The sequence below is a fragment of the Meriones unguiculatus genome, chromosome X, assembly GCF_030254825.1.
Source record: "Meriones unguiculatus strain TT.TT164.6M chromosome X, Bangor_MerUng_6.1, whole genome shotgun sequence".
Lineage (NCBI taxonomy): Eukaryota > Metazoa > Chordata > Mammalia > Rodentia > Muridae > Meriones > Meriones unguiculatus.
Genome location: NC_083369.1, coordinates 138,389,229 through 138,411,035, shown reverse-complemented (window position 1 = coordinate 138,411,035; position 21,807 = coordinate 138,389,229). Strand labels below are relative to the sequence as shown.

General features: G+C 40.1%; 1 long non-coding RNA gene across 1 annotated transcript in view; it reads left to right on the top strand.

Moving 5' to 3' along the window:
- Positions 1–20,941, top strand: part of LOC132650099 (uncharacterized) — a 79,127-nt gene extending 58,186 nt beyond the window's left edge. The window contains exon 4 of the long non-coding RNA XR_009588467.1: positions 20,121–20,941. This is a non-coding gene — a long non-coding RNA (uncharacterized LOC132650099). The remainder of the gene's footprint in view (positions 1–20,120) is intronic.
- Positions 20,942–21,807: the final 866 nt, after the last annotated feature.

Sequence of the window (21,807 nt, the reverse complement as noted above, 5' to 3'; positions counted from 1 at the left end):
AAAAAAACAAACAAAAAAACACAAAGACATTAAACTATCAGTGATTAAAGGTTTCCTGGGACTTTATTTACCAAAGAAAGTTGATTCTGTGCCATACATTTAAAAAATAAGAACCTGGCTGGGGTGTAACTAACTCAGTGACTGGACACTTGCCCTTAACACTGAAAAAAATAATAACATGAAAATATCTTATATGGGTTGGGTATATAACTCAGTTGGCATACTGCTTCTCCAGCACACACAAAGCCCTGGATTACATCTCCAGCACCTCATGAATTGGACATGGTGGCACTCTCCTGTAATCTCAGCAGTGTAGGCAAAGGAATCTGGAGTTAAGGTAATCTTCTGATACATAGTAAGTTAGAGGCAAGTCTAGGACACATAACATCCCGATTCAAAGAAACAGAATCAAAATATAGTAATTTTTAAAGTACAAGGGTAGAAAGTTTAGGAAAAGACCACAGCCATGAGAATCACAACTGCTAACATTATACCAGGACAGATCAAGAATGGCCAGAATGGTGACAAACTTCTAGAATGTTTATATACAAGGTATGAAAGTTTTAAGTATTTTTTCTTAACTGGTAATGATTTTCATTTAATTAAACATATAAAGTAACCCTAATTGTATTTTACATTTTTCACAAAGAAAAACATCCTTTGACATGGATATTAAGAAAATTTCAAACTCAGTTTGAGATCATGAAATTTTATCCGTAATTTAATTTTTTGTTTTCTTTTTTTGAGACAGAGTTTCTCTATGTAGCCTTATCTGTCCTGGACTCACTTTTGTAGATCAGGCTGGCCTCAAACTCACATCGATCCACCTGCCTCTGCCTCCTTGAGGGCTGAGACTAAAGGTATGCACCACCATGCCTGGCTCTGTAATTTGATTTAACAAAGAAAAATCGTTATAAATGTAATAATGTTTAGGTTATTTTACTAAATGATATCCTAGGTGACTATAAAATAATATCTATTTTATACAAGCAATGATAAAGATTTCAAAAATCACTGTAAAAAACATTGTATAAACTGACAATTATGGAAAATGTAAAGTTTTTAACAGTAAAATGACTCACATTTCTCTTAATCACAAACCAGATAAAGGTTATTATAAGAATCAATATCTGTTCTCTGTGTGTGTGTCTCTATCTCCCTCTCTCTCTTCCTTTCTTTCTCTATCTCTTTCCACCTAAACCGGTTACATATTGTAATGGGGTAAGACAGGTCTATTGGTGACAAGTTTTCATTTCCATCACTTTTGATAGCATTTCTCTTTTATCACTTTTTCATTTTTGTGAGCTTTTTTTTTCTGAGAGTAGTACATTCAGTTGCTTTCAGTCAACATTTTGATTATATAATGTCACTTTCTCTTGGTCTAAAAGTTTTCTGTTGAAAATTCTCATGACAGTTATTCTAGTTTCATTCTGTTGCTGTGACAAACACCATTACCAAAAGTAACTTAGGGAAGGAAAAGATTAGCTGGCATGTCCAGGTTACAGTCCATCACTGATGTAAGTCAGGGCAGTATCTCAAGCAGGAACTTGAAGCAGAAAACAAAGAAACTCTGCTGGCTGGTTCACTCAGGCTCATCTTTAGCTATCTTTCTTAAACATCCCAGGACCACTTGCCCAGGGAATGATGTTGCTCAGAGTGGGCTGGGCCCTCCTCCATCAATTAACAGTTACGTCAGTTCCCTACAGACATAGCCACAGGCCAATCTAATCTAGGCAATTCATCAGCCAAGTATTTCCTCTCAGAGGATTCTAGAACATGTTAACAATTAAAGCTAACTAGGACAACAGTCATATGGAGTGTCTTAGTATTCTGTTGCTGTGAAGAGACACCATGACCATGGAAACTCTTATTTTAAAAAAAGCATTGAATTGTGGCTTGCTCAGAGTTGCAAAGGTTTAGTCCATTATTGTTATGATGGGAAACATGGTGGCATGCAGGCAGACATGATACTGGAGAAGTAGCTGAGAATTTTACATACAGGTCTGCAAGCAGCAGAAAGAGAGACAGTGGGACTGGCTTAGGCTTTTGAAATCCCAAAGCCCACTCCCAGTGACAAACTTTCTCCAACAAGTCCACACCTCCTAATTCCTCTCAAGTAGTGCCACTCTCTGATGACCAAGTGTTCAAATCTATGAGGTTATGGTGGTGATTCCTATCCAAACTACCACATGGAGAATCACTTCTAAGTGACCTTTCCCCCAAGTACTAGTTACTCTTTTCTTCTGCCTTTTAAAAATTTAAGCACAATGTGCTAGAGTGTAGAACTGTTAAAGTTCAATATTGTTGATTGCTTGTGCTTTATGGATCTAATGATCCATGTCTCCAAATTTTGAGAGATTTTGTCCATTATTTTTAAAAATGTTTCCTACCTCTTCTCTTTCTTTTTTCTTTCCCTTTGTTTCTTCATCTGCAAGTTCATAGGCTGGCCAGTTAAAGTATGTAGATTCGTTGTTGAACTCCTAAGGGCAGTTGATGTGAATATACTTTTTTCTTTCTTACTTTTCTTTTTTTTTTTTTTTTTTTTTTTTTTGCTCTCATTTGCCTCCAGGTAATCTAATCAAGTAAATTCCTGACTTGTATATGAGGGCAGAGAGAAATGGGTCATTTGATAAATATCCTCATAGACTGAAAAAGTTGAATGCTCATTTTATTCTCTTTGCTCTATGGGGAAAATCATAGGCCATGGAGTCGTGGGTTCTTGTTTTTTTTTTGTGTGTGGTTGTTGTTGTTGTTGTGTCTTGGACTTGAGATATGCTATCTTAGAGTAGGAGTACTTTAAGTAAAGTAAAATTATCCACCCTTTCATTGTGGTAATTCTTGATTTTGTGTCCTACTAGGGTCCTGTCTCTAATCATAAACTGTTGACCCTGGATAGCTCATAAAAGTATCTTATTCTGTAGGTTATTATTTATTCAATATTTCTGTTGGGGAAAAATGGGAGGACTTTCTAGTTCTCCATCATGTTTATTTACATCATTCTCTTTCTACAAAATTTTCTTTATCCACTTGGTTTTTGTCCTACATTTTTCTCTTTCCACCTTAGGAAATGTTTATTCTTTCTCTCATCTATATAATCTCTGTTCATTTTTATTCTTTGTTATCAAATAAATGCATGTACTCCTAACAATTGTGTCTAGGTTGGCCATGAAAATTTCCTAAACAAAGGCAGCCATCATCTCAAGCTATTTCCTTGTTAAATATTTTACAGTATATATACATTAACTATCTAAAAACAAAACCCCTAAATCAATGATGTTCTTTACAAATTTTTACATGGCTTCTATACTGCTGAATTTCACATATACTACGTAGTAGATATAAAGAAGTAATTTTTACCTAGAAATGTGTTGAACATGTTTAGTAATCAGGGAAATATAAATCAGAACTACAATGATAATCTATCTGACCACAGTCAGAATAGTTATCATTATCAGAAAAACAAAAAAAGCACCAAAGAATGATGAAGATGTAGTAGAATAACTGCATTATTACAGATAACCTAGTTAAGCCTCTACGAAAATAACTATGAAAATATGATGGCTAATTTTGATTGCCAACATAATTATATCAATAAATCCCTAGAGGCTTACTGAAGTACATATTTGGATGCGATTGTGCAGACCTGTCCAGAGAGAAACAAACTGAGTTATGAAGACCTACAGTGAATGTGTGTTGCCATCACATGATTTGGTGTCCTAAACTGAATACATTGTGCAGGGGTGGGGGGTGGAGAGAAAGCCAGCTGAGTCCTGGCATTCTCCTTTCTCTGCTTCTTGATCTGTTCAAATATAAGAAAGTTTCAGCCATCCTGTCCTCTCTGCATTAATGGAGCATACCCCCAAATCATGAGCCAAAATAAATCCTTCTTTCCTTAAGATTCTTCTTGCTAGATATTTGGTCAAGCAATGGGAAACATAACTAAAAGAGCAGGTAAACAGTACAGGAGCCTATCAGAGAGGGCCTCTGAAAGACTCCACCTAGCAGTGTATCAAAGCAGATGCGGAGACTTATAAGAAAATTTTGGCAGAGTGCAGGGAATCATATGAAAGAAGGGGAAGTTAGTAAGACCTGGAGAGGATGGGAGCTCCACAAGGACCAAATATATCTGGGCACAGGCGTCTTTTCTGAGACTGATTCTCCAACCAAAAACCGTATATGGATATAACCTAGAACCCCTGCTAGGATGTAGCCCATGGCAGTTCAGTATCCAAGTGGGATCCATAGTAAGGAGATCATCTCTGACATGAACCCAGTAGCTGGGTCTTTGACCTCCTCCCTTGCTAGGCCACAGAGGAGGACTTGCAGCCAGTCCTGATGAGACCTGATAAGCTAGCGTCAGATGGAGGAGGAGGAGGACCTCCCTTATCAGTGGACTTAGAGAGGGGCAGGGAGGAGATGAGGGAGGGTGGGATTGGGAGGGAATGGGGGGGGCTACAGCTGGGATACAAAGTAAATAAACTGTAATTAATATAAAAGAACATTTTTGCATCAATGTTCATAAGGGAGATTGGCCTGAAGTTCTCTTTTTCTTGTTGGTTTGTCTTTGTGAGGTTTAGGTACCAAGGTGACTGTGGCTTCATAGAATGAGTTTGGTAATGTTCCTTCTGTTTCTATTTTGTGGAATAGTTTGAAGAGAACTGGAGTTAGCTCTTTTTTGAATGTCTGGTAGAATTCTGCACTGAAACCATCAGGTCCTGGGCTTTTTTTGGATGGGAGACTTTCGTTGACTGCTTCTATTTCCTTGGGGGATATAGAACTATTTAATTGATTTACCTGGTCCTGATTTAGCTTTGGTAAGTTGAATCGAGCAAGAAAATTGTCCATTTCATTTAGATTTTCAAATTTTGTTGTGTATAGACTTTTGAAGTAAGTCCTAATTATTGTTTGGATTTCCTCAGTGTCTGTAGTTATGTCCCCCTTTTCATTTCTGATTTTGTTTATTTGGATGGTGTCTCTCTGCCTTTTAGTTAGCTTTGCTAAGGGTTTGTCTATCTTGTTGATCTTCTCAAAGAACCAGGTCTTGGTTTCATTGATTCTTTGAATTGTTTTATTTGTTTCTAATTGATTGATTTCAGCCCTGAGTTTGATTATTTCCAGCTGTCTACTCCTTTTTGGTGTGTCTGCTTCTTCTTTTTCTAGGGTTTTTAAGTGAGCCATTAAGTTGCTTGAATGCGCTGTCTCGAATTTCTTCTTGAAGGCACTTAGTGCTATGAACTTTCCTCTTAGCACTGCCTTCATTGTGTCCCACAAGTTTGGGTATGTTGTGTCTTCATTTTCATTGAGTTCTAGGAAGACTTTAATTTCTTTCTTTATTTCTTCCCCGACCCAGCTGTCATTTAGTACTAAGTTGTTCAGTTTCCATGTATGTGTAGGCTTTTTACTATTTCTATTGTTATTAAGGTCCAGCTTTATTCCATGGTGATCAGACAGGATACAAGGGATTATTTTAATCTTCTTGTATCTGCAGAGGACTCATATCCAGTATATATAAAGAACTAAACAAGCTGAAAAGCAGCAAACCAAGTAATCCACTTAAAAAATGGGGAACAGAGCTAAACAGAGAATTCTCAATAGAGGAATATTGAATGGCAGAGAAGCACTTAAAGAAATGCTCAACCTCATTAGCCATTAGGGAAATGCAAATCAAAACGACCCTGAGATTTCACCTTACACCCATGAGAATGGCCAAGATCAAAAACTCAAGTGACAACACATGCTGGAGAGGTTGTGGAGAAAGGGGAACCCTTCTCCACTGCTGGTGGGAATGTAAACTTGTACAACCACTCTGGAAATCAATCTGGCGCTTTATTAGACAACTAGGATTAGCACTTCCTCAAGATCCAGCCATACCACTCCTGGGCATATATCCAAAAGAGGCTCAAGTACACAAAAAGGACATTTGCTCAACCATGTTTTTAGCAGCTTTATTTGTAATAGCCAGAAGCTGGAAACAGCCCAGATGCCCCTCAACTGAAGAATGGATGCAGAAATTGTGGTACATCTATACAATGGAGTATTACTCAGCAATGAAAAATAAGGAAATCATGAAATTTGCAGGTAAATGGTGCGACCTGGAAAGGATCATCCTGAGTGAGTTGTCCCAGAAGCAAAAAGACACACACGGTATATACTCACTCATATAGACATACAACATAGGACAAACCCACTAAAATCTGTGCATCTAAAGAAACTAAGCAAGAGAGAGGACCCTAACTAAAATTTTCAATCCCCATCCTGAAAGGCAAAGAGGGTGGACAACAGCAGCAGAAGAAAACAGGAAACAACCTAGGAAACTGCTACAGAGGGCCTCTGAAAGCCAGAAGAAGAAAACAGGAAACAAACTAGGAACCTACCACAGAGGGCCTCTGAAAGCTTCTGCCCTGCAGACTATCGAAGCAGATGCTGAGCCTGATGGCCAACTGTTGGGCAGAGTGAATGGAATTTTGTGTAAGAAGTGGGAAATAGTAAGAGCTGGAGAGGACAGGAACTCCACAAGAAGAGCAACAGAACAAGAAAATTTGAACACAGGGAACTTCCCAGAGACTCGTACTCTAACCAAGGACTATTCATGGACATAACCTAGAACCCCTTCACAGATGTAGCCCATGGCAGTTCAGTGTCCAAGTGGGTTTCCTAGTAATGGGAAGATGGACTGCCTCTGACATAATCTGATTGGCCTGCTCTTTGATCACCTCCCCCTGAGGGGGGAGCAGCCTTACCAGGCCACAGAAGAGGACAATGCAGCCACTTTTGATGAGAACTGATAGACTAAGATCAGAAAGGAGAAGAGAACCTCCCCTATCAGTGGACTTGGGGAGGGGCATGCATGCCAAAAGGGGAGGGAGGGTGGGATCGGGAGGGGAGGAGGGAGGGGCTTATGGGGGGATGCAGAATGAATAAAGTGTAATTGATAAAAAATAAAAAAAAAGTTAAAAAAAGGACCTTACAAAATAAAAGCTATATATATATAAAAGAATAAAAATTTAATTAAAATACAACTACTACACAATCATTTGCATATACCTATGAACAGACAAACAAAAACAATGTATAGCTTCCTTATAGGAAACATATACCTTCTGCTCTCAAATTTTTATCACATGTCAAGTAAATACACAAACTCAGAACTCACTGGTTTGCATAAAAGAGTTGGCTTCTTGTCTTTGTTCGACTTTATACTCTTATCTGAATTTTGTTTGTGGCAGATGGAAAGTGTTAAGATTATCTGCTGAGTATGAAGGCTAATGCTTTTAGCCAATATTTGCACAAAGAGATTTTTCAGATTTTCTTTTGTCCTGATATGTAATATTGTTGCAGTTGTGAACTAAATTTTGAGGGATCTCTTGTAAATACAAACAGGTATCTAGCCGTTTCAGTATACATTGGGTGGATAAAGGATCCAGTCTGTCTCCAATTAGCTCATTTCCCCTTTTAGCCTCAAATAGTTACCATGGGAGGCTGCTGTGAGTCCTTTGAGAGGAATAATTTCCTTATGGGGCAAAGGCCTTAAGCTCAATAACAAGAAGTTGAGGGCTGGAATGGGAAAGGAAATGTCTGAAAAGAGCTGAATAGAGGCATAGAAGAGATAAGGGTTGGAAGAGAGTCATATAAAAAGACTTAAGGAAACTGAATTAAAGGTATTAAAAGGAAGAAAGAGAAATGGAGGTTCTAGAACAGGAGAGATCTTTTAAAAACTAGTTTGAGGAAACCCAATAGCACCAAATTTTCTTTACTAATATGTTAACAAGGGTTCAGAGTTAGTCCCAGAGATGTGGAGTATATAGTCAGCAATAATCTGTAAGAGGGATTTCAATCCATTGAGAAATTTCTGTGGAAGACGCAGGATTCAACAAAGACATCAAGAGGACATACACACACACACACACACGCTCACGCATGTGCATGCGCATGCACAGGACAAAAATTTCCAGACCAAGAATTTGGAAACAGATCCCTACTTGAAACAAAGAAATGGAAAGAGAAACTTGCAGTCCATGAGTCCGAGAATGAATCTCTACTAGAAACAAAAAGTCAGGGAAAGCTTCCAGCTAAGAGGTACCTTTCAAATAAAGAAATCTGAGGTAGCTTTGGCATTATAGTTAGAATCTTAAGAATCAGAGAACTGGCCAAAGAGTCAGATTTCCCAATGGGTCCTAATCAATCAGGAGGGAAGAAAAGGGCTTAAGGTGTTCACTCGGGTCCTGATATAACATCTAGGTGTCTGATGATGAATATAATCATGTCCAAACCACAGACAACATAATTGCACAAGAAAAATAATTATGACAATTATTGAAACAGAAAGAAGACACCCCCCTCCAACTGTATTGTGAGAAGTGGGGAAGGGAGATCAGGGTCAATTCTAAATACAATAAGGACAGCTTATGGCCAATTAGCACAGTGATTAGAAAAACGCTCATAGACTTTGAGGGTTAACAGGATTTTGGCAAACATAGGCCAGAATAGTAAGCTATCAGTGGTAGAGAATGAGGCATGCAATTACCTATGGACAGTTATCAGGTGTGAGGGACAATGAAGCCTTTGCTAAACCGATTTCACCTGATTCTTGCTGTAGTTTAGTTCAGTGGGCTGAAAACAAAGCTTAGTCAAAAATAGGGCTAAAGAAACTGTTGAAAGCTTGGTCCAAGAAGGAATCTGTCAACATGTATATGTTTACTTTGACATCTGTATGAGAGCTGTAATTTTGTACCCTCCTCAAAAAATATCCTTTAACTAAGTCAATGCTTTTAAAGGGATTGGCATAACACTTGGACCATCATGAACACTCTGCGAAGTTGTTCTTCGCGGTTGCCAATATCCCAACAGAAAATAGAAGTTAGCCCAGAAGGTTCAAATGAAGAGGCTCTAGTTAAAGAAACTTTGTGAACAGATTAAGGGAGCCATCAAGGGATGTTAAAGCACCAAGACACTGTGATTGGAAACCATTGCAACCCTTTTCTGAAGGAGATGGGGATGGGTGGATAGTGGATGGTAATGGTGATGGTGGTGTTGGTGGTGGTGAGGAGGATGTGTTGGGGGCAGGGTCTGTCTCTAGGGAAAATAGCCTCATGTACTTATTCTATAGAACTTCTCCCAGAATTCTTGTATGTTATCTATACCTTGAGAGACCTTCCTTATATTTTAAGCTTCCTTTCCATATGACTATTTTGGCTGATTGCAGAAGTAGCTTAACTGTATGCCTGATTTAAGCTATGTGCAAACCTCAAGGATAATTTCCCAGCTTTAGAACCTTGCTATAGGTCTGTTACATTTGCCTGAAAACTCCTCCCTCACCTCCTCCTCTGGTTAACTATCCCCCCCCTTAAGACCTCAATGTAATGTTCTGTGTAGATGTTTCTGTGTAGATGCCTTCTCGCACTTCTTACCCTTAATATACATTAGATTTTCCTATTCTTCATTTCCCTATGCATTTTTTTTCTTCAGAGGACTTATCTCAATGTGTTTTTATTAAAATATATGTCAACCTATTTAATGCTGGAGTACCTCTTTATCGATGATATTGTTCATGACAATTAGTCAACACTTTTCCACCAATACTACAGTGGGACGCACAGCTCCTGATGGAAAAAGAATAATTACTAAATGTTTGTTGAATGAATTAACATATTAGTAAACTAACTAGTTTAAATGAGCTGAATGAAGCTAGTTATTTGTTGTAGCAGCCTTCTACTAGAAGTAAAGAATTTTGCCATCATGACAGTTTGTTTTTTTTTTTTCTAATGGTTATAAGGACTTGACTTCTATTATGACTGGGGAAAAAATCCACTGGAGAGTTTGAAGCAGCTTTTATCTTAATATGTATTCCACTTAGCAGCCCTTCTGTATCTAATGACTCATGGTAGACATTCAGCAAATGTGTTGGTTAAGTGTATGAATAAATAAATAAACAAAAATATGAAGAACATGTGAGGTTATCATGAGATATGATTCACATTAATGGAATGATTAGAAATTCCCAGGGATTCTCAGAACAGAATGCTAGTATTAGTATTTGGTGAAAGTTGATAATTATTTTTATATCCTTTAATCAGTCTACTGTCTTTTCTATTTGAGTCAGAAACAGCTTCAGGACAGAGCCCAAGGCCACAAGGGGTTTTTAATCTCTGGCCCAGCACAAAGTCCAAAAGTAGTCTTCTGTTTCTCATGTTGTTTTACTACATTGGCTTAATTTTGAATGTGGTGTATATTGCAGGCCAGCACTTGACCTCAGCCATGAGTAAGATCCCCAACCCTGAAGTAACTACCAAATGTGGATTCCCATCATCTAGCACAGTCAAGAACCATCTCTGAGGCCATCTACACACCGTTTCATTGTTTATCTTGACTGTCCTTGGTGATAAGCCTGGAAGTGACGGTTGTTACATTGACTCTTATGAACAAAAATATTAGGGATGAGGCTTCAGGTTTATAAAAAAAAAAAAAAAAAAAAAAGAGGAGGAGTACTTAGTTTTACATTAAGCTTGTCATCAGTGTTTGTGGACTCCTCATTTCACCCTTATGGGTTTCAATTTTTCTCACTCATAATTAGAGTATAGAGAGTAAATGAGGGAATTCTTTAGAACCTTCGTATCTCTCTATAATTCTCATCCCTCATATAACACTAGAAAAATAATTTCGCCAATTACGGTCATCCATCTTCTACCTTACACAGCATTGCTAAACCATATATTTGCTAAATTTTTGGGCCATTTCCAAAAATTTCACACATTTTCTTCTGCTTGAAACTTTTCTTTTTATGTTAAATTCCAGACCATAATCAATTTAGTAACAAGTTTATTTTAAATTTTTGGCGCTAGGTTTCTGACATCTGGAACAACATCCTGTCAGACTCCAGAAAGTTCCCTCCCAGAGTGTCTTCAACAACAGCAAATAATTTTCACCTACCCAGGACTCATTAGGCCTAAAATGTCTTAGGGCATCTTTTTATAATTAGCAGAAAATGAAACCAGAATTTCAGCCTGGTGGAAACTGGAATTGGACACTAGTATTAAAATAGAAGCATTAATGCACACCAAAATGTAGCTGAAAGTGTCAATTCATATGACACAGTGTGTTTGGGAGGGCAAGGAGAGAGTGTCAAATGGTTAAATGCACATTTACATGAGACAATACAAGTGCAAAAAATACTTTTAAGCAACTACATGCTGGTTAATATAGCAGTGATACAGGTGAGAACAGGAGCCATTCAAACATTCCTAGGACAGTTCCCTGAAACTTCGTCAGCTTACACTCGTAAATCTCCGAGGCCACCTTCATCTAGATGCAGACACTGAGAGGAAGAAAAGAGTGTGGTTGCCTCTTCAGGTGATGATCCAAGGAAGCACTTGTGAGGGAATAGAGAAATGAGCTACCATAGAGAAGAAAGTCAACAAAGGTACTGTCATTTGACGACAGTAGGTAGCTAAAGTTCAAACCTACTTGGGAATTCTGAGGAACTCTATAGAACACGAGTAAAGGAATAGAGAGATTTGTACTCTGACTCCTCCCCATCAGAGAGGAGTGCTGTTCCTGGGGGTATTGCTGGTATACCCTCCTAAATACTGACGGCTGGAAAGGGAAGTGCTGTAGGTTCTTAAAGGAAAACGTCTTCAGAGTGTAAGGAGAATGGTGACTTCTAAGGGAAAATGGGAGGACTGACATCAGCTGTGGCATTAGCCCTAATGAGAGTCCACCCTGTGGAATAGTGAAGTCACAATCGGGAGAAATTGTAGCAATTCTTAGATAAGTAAATCTTACCAATCTTTTAGCCTCATCTCCCAGGTGGGAAAAATCAAGCTTAAAACAGTACTGTCAAATGAAAATATAAGGCATAGTACATGTGTTATTGTAATTTTGCTAGTGGCATATACAAAAATTAAAATAAAGCAAGTGGCATTAATTCGAAAGGTACAATTAACAAGTCACTATGTCTAAATGGTTATACATTTAATAGACAATCGACCTAAAGGCTGTTGCTGAGGTATACAATTACACTGGGGATTACTATAGCTTTGAAATTTGGTGAATATTTTCTACTTGTAGGTATCTCAGTTCCAACTAGACAACATTTCAGTGCTCGATAGGCCTCTGTGGCTACTGGCAATGTTGGAGAGTGAAGATGTATAGCCCTTCTATTGTCACAGATAGTTTTATACGACAATGCTGGTCTAATTCTTTGTTGTTATTTGCTTGTCAGGGGAAGGGGAAGGTAACAAGAGGCCAGCAGAGAATCTTAAAGTTTCTGGTTACATAAAAATCCTAAACTCTCACCCAAATAAGCAGAGAATAAGAGGTGAGTTTTTGGTGTGATAACTACTTTGGCTACTTGCCCATAAACAGCTGTATAAAAAGCCAGAGGTCAAGCTGAGGTAGCCCTCTCCAAGGGGATAAAGCAGTTCTTTCATCACCCCCCCAGCTTAAGGAACCACACCCATAAGAAGCCCCTAACAAATACTGTTCGATGGTGATGAGAAGAAAGTGAGGGTTACAGAGCAGCTGTGATGGAGTCACAAGTATCAACACCACCTTGGAAATCACCCAAGTGAAAAACTCCTATGTAACTGAGCAAAAGGACAGTTAAACCAAGGATCCCAGGGGAGAATGAAATGTCATTCATTTCCCTGATCTTTTCTCAACAGATCCGCTTAACATGTTATTCTACAAAGACAAGAAATAAAGGTACAAAGCAGTGAAAGGAATTTTTCAGAAAGACCATTTGCTTTCCCGGAGTGAACTTTCCTAACAATGGACCCAAACACCCACACTTAACAAGAGGCAATTTGCCCAGGGTTTTATTCCCGTCATAAATCTTATCATTTTTTACTCCTTAGATGATGTCCGCTCTGCATTGCACTTGCAGCTCCCTTTTCCAGCAGCAGCGGTAATAAACAGCATGTTCACTGCGTAGGAGTTAAGGTTTCAAGGTGAAGCCCTTGGAAGCGATTCTTTGTGATTTCATTGATGGCCATGCCGTATTTCACAGTCCAGCTCACTAACTCTGTGGGTGGCTTTGTATATGTTCTGGAGAAAGAGAGGGTAAGGTGCACCCCCCCCCCCCGCCCTTCAAGTTTTTCACACTCCTCCCTCCCAGTGGAATTGAGCAGTGAAAGCACCTTGGGGGTGGGGGGAGGGGAGGGTTGTTTGTTCCTTTGTTTGTTTTTACAGCAGAACTTTAAAACCTTTCTTGGTGTTCATGCTTGCTGTACACCCAGCCGTGGCAAGCGATGCTGTAGATGTCACTGATCCAGAAAGCATCTCCCAGTCGCTTCAGGTCACTGTGAGTTACCTTCCCTGGCAAGCCTATAGCACTCACTAGTCATTGAATAAGACCTCTATCTACTACCCTCATCTAGAAGTTAAAAATGGCAGCTGTGGAGAAATGTTGCGTTGCTACTTTTTTGTCACTCTATATCCATAACCCAACCCCACTGGCAAAGTGGTAACTGACTCCGTGAATGATTGGCAACCTTCATATTGGGAGATCGATGTCTGATTAGGAGGTAAATAGTGCACCAGGATTGGTCCACATCCTCTGAGAGAAAGAGAGAACAAGAATCTTATAACCAAGAAGGAGAGGGTCTAGATCAGTTTCAAATTTCGTATAAAGTCAAACTAGGGTTGTTTGTGCCCACAGACTTTGACCCCAACTACCCCTCCTTCCCTACCTCCTAGAGTTGTTTTAATGATTACAAGAGAAGGTGTCACTGAAACCACCAAGCAGCTCACTAGAACCTGGAAAACATTAGTATTTTCCCCTGTGTCTATAATGTCACTTCTCACTTGGCTGACCCTCAGGTACCCACTATTGCTTACTTTGAATATAAGAAGGCAGGGAAAAGGTGACCTTTCCTCTTGCATGCTTTCCCTCTGTCTCTTCAGACAATATCATCGCACTTCACACCCCCAAACAGTAATGGTTTAGTCACTGCTCTCCATGTTTGAGGTAGAGCCCAGGCTTCTACTATTTTGTGTCCTCAGTGTCAGCCATGTGAGAGGCCCTCAGCAAAAAACTCATTTTCCATGGGCTGTACCTGGGCCCCCTACATATATGTAGCCAATGGGGCAGTTTTATCTTCCTGTGGGTCCTCTAGTGAGTTGGGCAGGTTTTGTCTCTGACATGGACTCTTTTGCCTGCTTTCAGTCACTTCCCCCTGGCAGGGCTGCCTTGTCTGGCCTCAGTGAATGAGGATAAGCTCAGTCCTGATGAGACTTGATGTGCTGGGGTGGGTTCGGGTGGGGATTCCCCTTTTCTGATGGAGGGGATGGGGGGAAGAGTGTGGAAGGAGAGGCCAGGAGGAGAGGAGGGAGGGGGCTATGATTGTGATAGAAAGTGACTATATTTTTTTTTAAATATCCTTTCTTGTGCAGGAAGAAAATAAAAACAACAACACAGATACTCCACACTAGCTTTATACAGCTGTGGGTGGTTTTCTTCTTTTTAGGAAAATTTGTCTATATTTTAAAAAATACATTTCTTACAAAGGTTATGTTTTGGGTATTAACAAGGGATTTTAAGAATCTGTGAGTACATGGCTGTACCTCCCTGAACATACCACCCAATCTTGTCCAATCTGGGAAGTTAAAGAGGAGTGAGCCTGCTTAGCACTTGGGTGAGAAAATAAGTGAGTGAGTCCAATTGTGAATAAGTGGATACATTTTCAGATAGAAGGACAGAGATATCCAATCTATTCAAGCAGCTTTCATCCTGTAAGAGTCTCAGTCTCTGGATTTTAAACTGAATGTGCTGCAAGGTGAGAAAAGCTGTTTTCTTTCCACACAAGCTTGCTCCCCATCTCCTACCAAATGGCCCATACCTTCTGTTCAAATTCACACTCTCTGAAAACTGGTTGCAGTAACGAAAACTCATCCCCACTTCTATTATGTACTATGGTAGGATTTGACAAATCTTTTTTTCCTTTTCTTTTTCTTTTTATTATTAGTTACATTTTATTAACTCTGTATCCCAGCTGTATCCCGCTCCCTCATTCCCTCCCACTCCCACCCTCCCTCCCTCATCTCCTCCCTGCCCCTTTCTAAGTCCACTGATTGGGGAGGACCTCCTCCCCTTTCATCTGGCCCTGTTTTATCAGGTATCTTCAGGACTGGCTGTGAAGTCCTCCTCTGTGGCCTAGCAGGACTGCTCCTCACTTGGGGGGTGGGGAGGTCAAAGAGCCTTTGGCAAATCTTTTAAGTATTCGTAAATATTTTAGTGTTTGGGGACTGTTTTAGTTTACTTTCTATGCTTTAATGAAGATGCCATGACCAAAAGCAACTTGGGGGAGAAAAGGATTTATTTCATCTTATGGCTTATAGACTATCATGAAGGGATTTCAGGGCAGGAACTCCAGGAGGGCAGCAACCTGAAGGTAGGGGACTAGGAAGGGATGCTGTCTCCTTGCCCACTCCTCATGGCTTGCACAGTCTGTTGTCTTATACAACCAGAATCCTGGGATGGCACCACCACCAGTGGGCTGGGCCCTCCATATCAATCATTAATCCAGAAAATATTTCACAGACTGGCCTGCAGACCAGTCGAATGGAAACATTGTCTCAATTGCAGTGCCCCCTTCCCAGATGACCTTAGCTTATATCCAGTTGCCAATAAAACTAACCAGCACAGGGACATAAAATCTAGGACACTATACTGTTGTATCATAAAAGCCATCAAAGAAAGTACATAAATGGAAGTCAGGCTTGGTGGTCCATTCCCATTATCAGCATTTGGCTGGCTGATACAGAAGGATCACCGTGAGTTCAAAGCCAATCCTGGACTATATACTATGTTCCAGGACAGCCTAAGATACAGAGTGAGACCGCATCTCAAAACAAACAAAATACATAAACGAATAAATATTAATAGCTATGTACCAACTAAATTTATACAAAATCACACAAAGTTGGTTTAGGCCTTGTGCCCTAGTTTTCTATCCCCTGGTCTTCGCTAAATCTTTGTACCACTCCACCTTTCGCCAGCCTATGCACTCATCCTCTACCTTTCAACTCTAATGCTGCTACTCATTTATTGCCTCAGTTTGCTCTATGACACTTGTTCTAATGGGTGCTATATAAATCTCAGGGTCTTCTGTGACGTTTGCTACTTTCTTAGAGACTTTTTTAAAGGATATGCTTTGGGGTTATGCTTGGAAAGGTCTGAGACAAGAGAACATAAACAATAAATATTATAAGTGTGTGGGCCATTCACCTTATAAGCATCACAGTGATCCCATCTCAGATGAGAAAAAAAGGTCCTAATGACAACAAAAAGCAAAGGAAGTGTTCAACAACAGCCTTCTGGCAGAACAAGAAAGAGCAGCCAGGCACTCTGATGCAATGTCCCTTTCCTTAGGAAGTAGCCTCAATCAGTTTCTAAAAGCCGCAAGAAAGATACAAATAGTGACTTTTATTGACGTTTTCGGACAAGTTAGGGACGATAATCAAACTCCACTACTGAAGATGCTGACGTTTCCCTTCCAAATTAGCTACTATTTAACAGTTTCAGCAGAACTTTGGCTGCAGCTTTTATCTCTGTCCTCCCCTCCCCTCCGCTTTCCCATACATGATCTCCATGTTCTTGGCTCTGTAAGATGGATTATGGTTTATGCTTAGAATCACGTGGCAGCCCCAGCGACTCTCAGTAAATGTGAGTGAGTGGACCATAAATAGCCCTTGTTTGATGGCAGAAATGCTTGGCTTTCTCTTCCTAAAAAGGAAATAGTACAGAAAATGTGCATTAATGGTCACTGTGCCACTGATAACACAGCTTCCTGGCTTTCAGAATCAGTGGCAAACAGGGCAGATGTGTGCATAGCCAAAACGCAATGCTTCTTGTGTCACACCCTGAGACTTCACTTAACATCTCACAACCCTGATGTTTTCACGAGCAAAAGCCTCAGAGCCAACTGGTACTCAATGGATGAGTAAGTTTGAACAGAGCATTGATTGACCTGGGCTTTAAAACCTGCCTCCTGGAAAACTGTCCTGATGCAGGAAGCCATCATCACTGTAAAAGGAGTCAGCCTCAGCAGCTACCTTGAAGGACTCATGGCAAGCACCATATCTCCCAATGTTAACAAAGGCTGAGAAGCAATGGGATGGGTGATACGTAAACTGAACGCTGAGACTGAAGAGTTGACAGCATCAGCAAGAGGAATCGTAAGGACACCAATGCCAGCAGTGGCAGCGTTGGTAGAAAAATGACAATGGAAATTGGTGTGCAGCAACAGGGCCCCCAGGACTCTTCAAGCTGACATCATATTTATTTGATATTTAAAAGACAACTATTTTGAGTAGATTTTTTTTTAAATGAGCTGGGGGGAAAGCTATAACTTTTGCTCAAAACAAAAGATTCAGAGCTTCTAAATCAAAGGGATCATCTGATGTTGATGGGCTTAAGAAGACTGACCGGGAAAGTCTTGTGTTCATTCAAACAATTAACGGGTTTGTTGCTGTTTCCTAAGTACTTAGAAGAAATTGGTGTTGATCTGGAGTCTTAGGTAGAATCTTAAAGCTCCAGGTACTGGAACAATACCTGGCTGTGGACCAACCAGAACAGAGCCCAGCCGCCCCTCATGTCCACACAGTTGCCTGCTGCTGTGAAACAGAACTGTGTGTGTGAGGAACTCACTTTACAAAGAGAAATTGTATAATTTCAAATGACATTCATTTGTATAAAATAACCTGTCCACTGGGAAAAACAAAACAAAACAAAACAAAACAAAAAACCTGCCTCCTGGGAAATCTGTAGGAAGAAGACGTCCAGAAGAGCAGGAAATGGATAAGAAGAGGTAGTGTGGGCTAACAGGACTGATACACTCTATGTGTGTGTGTCTGTGTTTGAAGCTGTCCACGAATGAATGTCAAAACCACTCAAATAATTAAAACATGCATCCAGTGAATCCCCTTGGAATTTTAGCCTCATGGCTCCCTCCTCCCTTTCCTTCCATTCATATAGATCCTGCTACACCTTTTAAAATCGTGACTGTATGTATTTTTCTCAATTCGATCACCGTTCATTCAATAATAAAAACCTGTATGGGACACACCACAAGTGCCAGTACTTCAGGCAGAGTAAGGCAAAGATGGGTGTGGTCCCTATTCTCCCACAAATTACAAGAAGACAAGACAGGCATTAGATACTTGCAACTAATTATAAAGAAATGTTATGATTGAGACAGTCCAGGGTCCTGTAAGAAGGATGGACATAAAATTTCCTACCCAAATATGAATATTTTTAAGAGTTTTTAAAATAACTATTCTATAACAACAGGTTAAATCAGTATTTCCATGCTCCAGCAGGATGTACGATCTCTCCAGCTTCAGCTCCTCAGCAAAGACCTGTTTCCTTTCTTCCTTAGTCACTTTGTTCCTCCAGCCTGCCCCTCTCTTGTTTTTGCTGCTGTATCCACCAACAGAATTAAGTTGCATGAGTGACTGAGTCCATTGATGTCATTGCTTTAAATCCAGTGCTAGGCAATGCTCCCAGCCATTGATCTGCCATCATTTCCTCAACCTTGGGGTAATCTGGAGGAGAACCTTACCACACTGCTGCTTTAAATTTTGAATCCTGCCTTTGATTCCAGCACCCTTCCCATGTTTCAGGAATGTAGCTGGACCTTTGCCCAGGACTGGTTTGTGATTCTATACACTAGCCATATGAGGAGCAGGCTGGCTTTGGTGTTCTGGGTTCTCCCCCTTCAGGGATGAGGGGCTTCCAAACTTCAGCCTAGTACAGATGTCACCAGAGTGTTTTCCCAAATCATAAATCTTTGGTCAGCAACCTACATTTTGTTCCACCTATAAGCATTCTATTGTCACAGATTTTTCCTTTTCATTATCATCTGTGAACCTGAAAATTGTCTCATTAATGACAGTCTTGTAGCACATAGCAAATGCTGGAGAGGCTCCATCTCAAAGCCCACAGGCTGCCTCAGGATTCACCTGCAGTTACAGTGGTTAATTCCCGGTTTACTAGTTGCTTCTCGCCTCAAGGAAGGATAAACCCCTCCACCTAAAACTTTCTTTTGCCTCTCCAAAAGTTTGTTCAAGACACACAGGGTACCTTAGCTACTAAAGGATAAAAGTCAAAAGATACAGTATCTATGTTCCAAGCTGACTTGGTTATGCATGCCTCCTGGTATTCAGACCCTTGGACAGTCATCTCCCATCTTGAATAGGGCTAACCTTTACAACCAGTATAAGCTAGAAATAACAGTGGGCAACTTCTTGAAGGTTTTAACAGAAGGAGTATTGTTGCTTTTACCTTGGTCTCTTTTGGGTCACTTGATCTTGGCTATTGTCATGCTGTAAGTACACTCAAGTGGTCCTAAGAGAGAATTATGTTGTTAAGAACTGAAGTTCCCTGGCATCAGGCACTGAATTGTCAGTTAAGCTGACAAGGATCTGGAAGAAGATCCTTCTGTCTAGTCAAGTCTTCCAATGATTGTAGCCCTGCCCAAAATCATTACTGTAACTTTAAACCTACATTGTATGATTCCGTTTAAATGAAATGTGTTGAACAGGCAAATTGATAGAAGTAATAAATAAATTTATGATTGCCTTGGACTGATAGTTGGAATAAGGACTAACTGAAAGGGGGCAGAGATCTTTGGATATCCAAACACTGGTTTTAGTGAAGGTTGAAAAATTGTATATAATTGACAAGTAGCATTATTTACATCCAACAGGTAACTTTTGCAGCATATAGATCACATTGTGTCAATAATGTCTCAATGAAGCTGTTTTATAGAAAGAAAAAACTGATTTTCACAGCTAAAATATATCACAATGAGAGATTTAGGTAGGATACAAGAAACGGTAAAGGGAAGGATTTCTGTTGCCAGGCACTTTTGATTTAGAAAACCTTTTAGCCAATGTAGCTCATGCCTTAGATGTACAAAAAGGAATTAATGCTCAAATAAAAGGAGGCTTGATGGTGTTCAATCAGAGGATTGACCTCGTGCAGGAGCAAATTGATACCCTATGGCAAATGGCTCAACCAGGCTGTCAATAAAAGTATGCTGGACTTTGTGTCACTAGCATACAACATGAGAATTTTTCCTGTGCTGCAAATCTGTCTAAACAATTGTCTAACTATATTTTAGGTAATTGGACTGGAGAATTCGATACTACGATGGAGCAGCTGAGAGTGACCATTATCACAGTAAATTCTACCAGAGTGGACGCAGGACTAGCCACAGGATTATCACCATGGATTGCTGCAGCCATGAATCATCTGAAGGAATGGGCGGGCATGGGAGCGTTAGCAGGCCTTCTGGTGTTGGTCTCCTTGGTTTGCCTGTGGTGTATATGCAAGATTAGAGTCTCACAACAGCGTAATGCAGCCATGATCATTCAGGCCTTTACAGCCATTGAAGCAGGACAGTCTCCCCAAGCATGGTTGGCTACCATAAAAAGCTAAAATGTTATGCTCAGGATGCGAGGCTAAGCACTGCACTCAGGGTCAGCCGCTTTGGACCCAGAGAAGAGCATGTCTGATTGCATGCGGGTTGATGCCCCAGGTCTCGCCTCTGAGAAAAAGGTATCAGAGGGGTCTGATGCTCTTTGGGTGGATGACACCTAAATGAACATCAGTACAAAGTCCCAATTTATTTCTAATATCAGAGATCAGACCTCTACTCTTGCCTGATGCGTCTAAAACAAAAAGGGGGAACTGTAGAGAGCTGCGTAATGCCTCGCCTTAAAGATGGAGCTGGTTTCCGCCTTCCACCTTCCAGATGGTGAGTGCTCTCTGTCACAAACAACTCCACATTTGGCTAAGGCTGAGGATCTGGCTTGCTTTCATGTATGTGGACCTATCTGCATTGCCCACGTGGCACCCTGGGGTTGGCTACCCAGAGGCTATTTAAGGTGTGGGCTGGCTTTCCCCAGGGTCAGATGATTGTTCAAGGTCCCTGAATAAACTGCATTGAAAAAAAAAAGATTCAAAACTCTGAAATAAATAAATCTGTTCATTTATAAAAAAAAGAAAACAACAACAACAACAAAAAAAAACAAACAAACAAAAAACTAGATTTGCTCTTGTTCTAAAGCATAAGTCTCCATATTTGACAGTGGCCAAGAAATAGTTAAGCCATATATACATATGAGATATGGCAAACTAATACTAAAGGCAGATTTCCACATAAGTTTTATCCAAACAAAGGAACCCCCTCCCCCTAACTCTGCTTCCCCTGTCCTGAAATGCTACCTCTGTGGTTTTCTGAATCAATAGTGGCATCTGATCTATAATCACATTCTTAGGGAACTTGTCTTAAGAAAGCCATCATCAATAGCCAGTCCTCGTATTGTACTAAAGTACCATAGAGGAGGTTGTACTATAGTAGAACATAACCCCCATCTTGGTAAAAAAATAAATTAACTATGATAAGATAAACTTCATGATAATAAGAAGGAGGAAAATAGCAATACTTATTCATTTTTCCACATTTGGAAGGATGAAGGGATTCATGCATATCTTTCTTCATGCCTGATGCTGGAGTTGCCAAGGAGAGGTAATGTTCCCAAAGAACTGAACACTATGGCATGTTCTAGGTACTGCCTCTCTTCAGATTAGCCAGGTATCTGCCAGTGGGGATTCCGGTTCAGAGACTTGGAGCAGAAGAGGAATGGTACAGGAAAGGGAAGACTAAATCACCTTACCTTTGCCTATGTTTTTGTTTGTTTTTCTGTGCTTATGTTTATATTGGTGCTTGGTGTTCCTACAGTGTGTTAACCTAAAGAGCTCACCTACGAACACTGATTTCAGGGCATATTGGGAACAATTTTTAT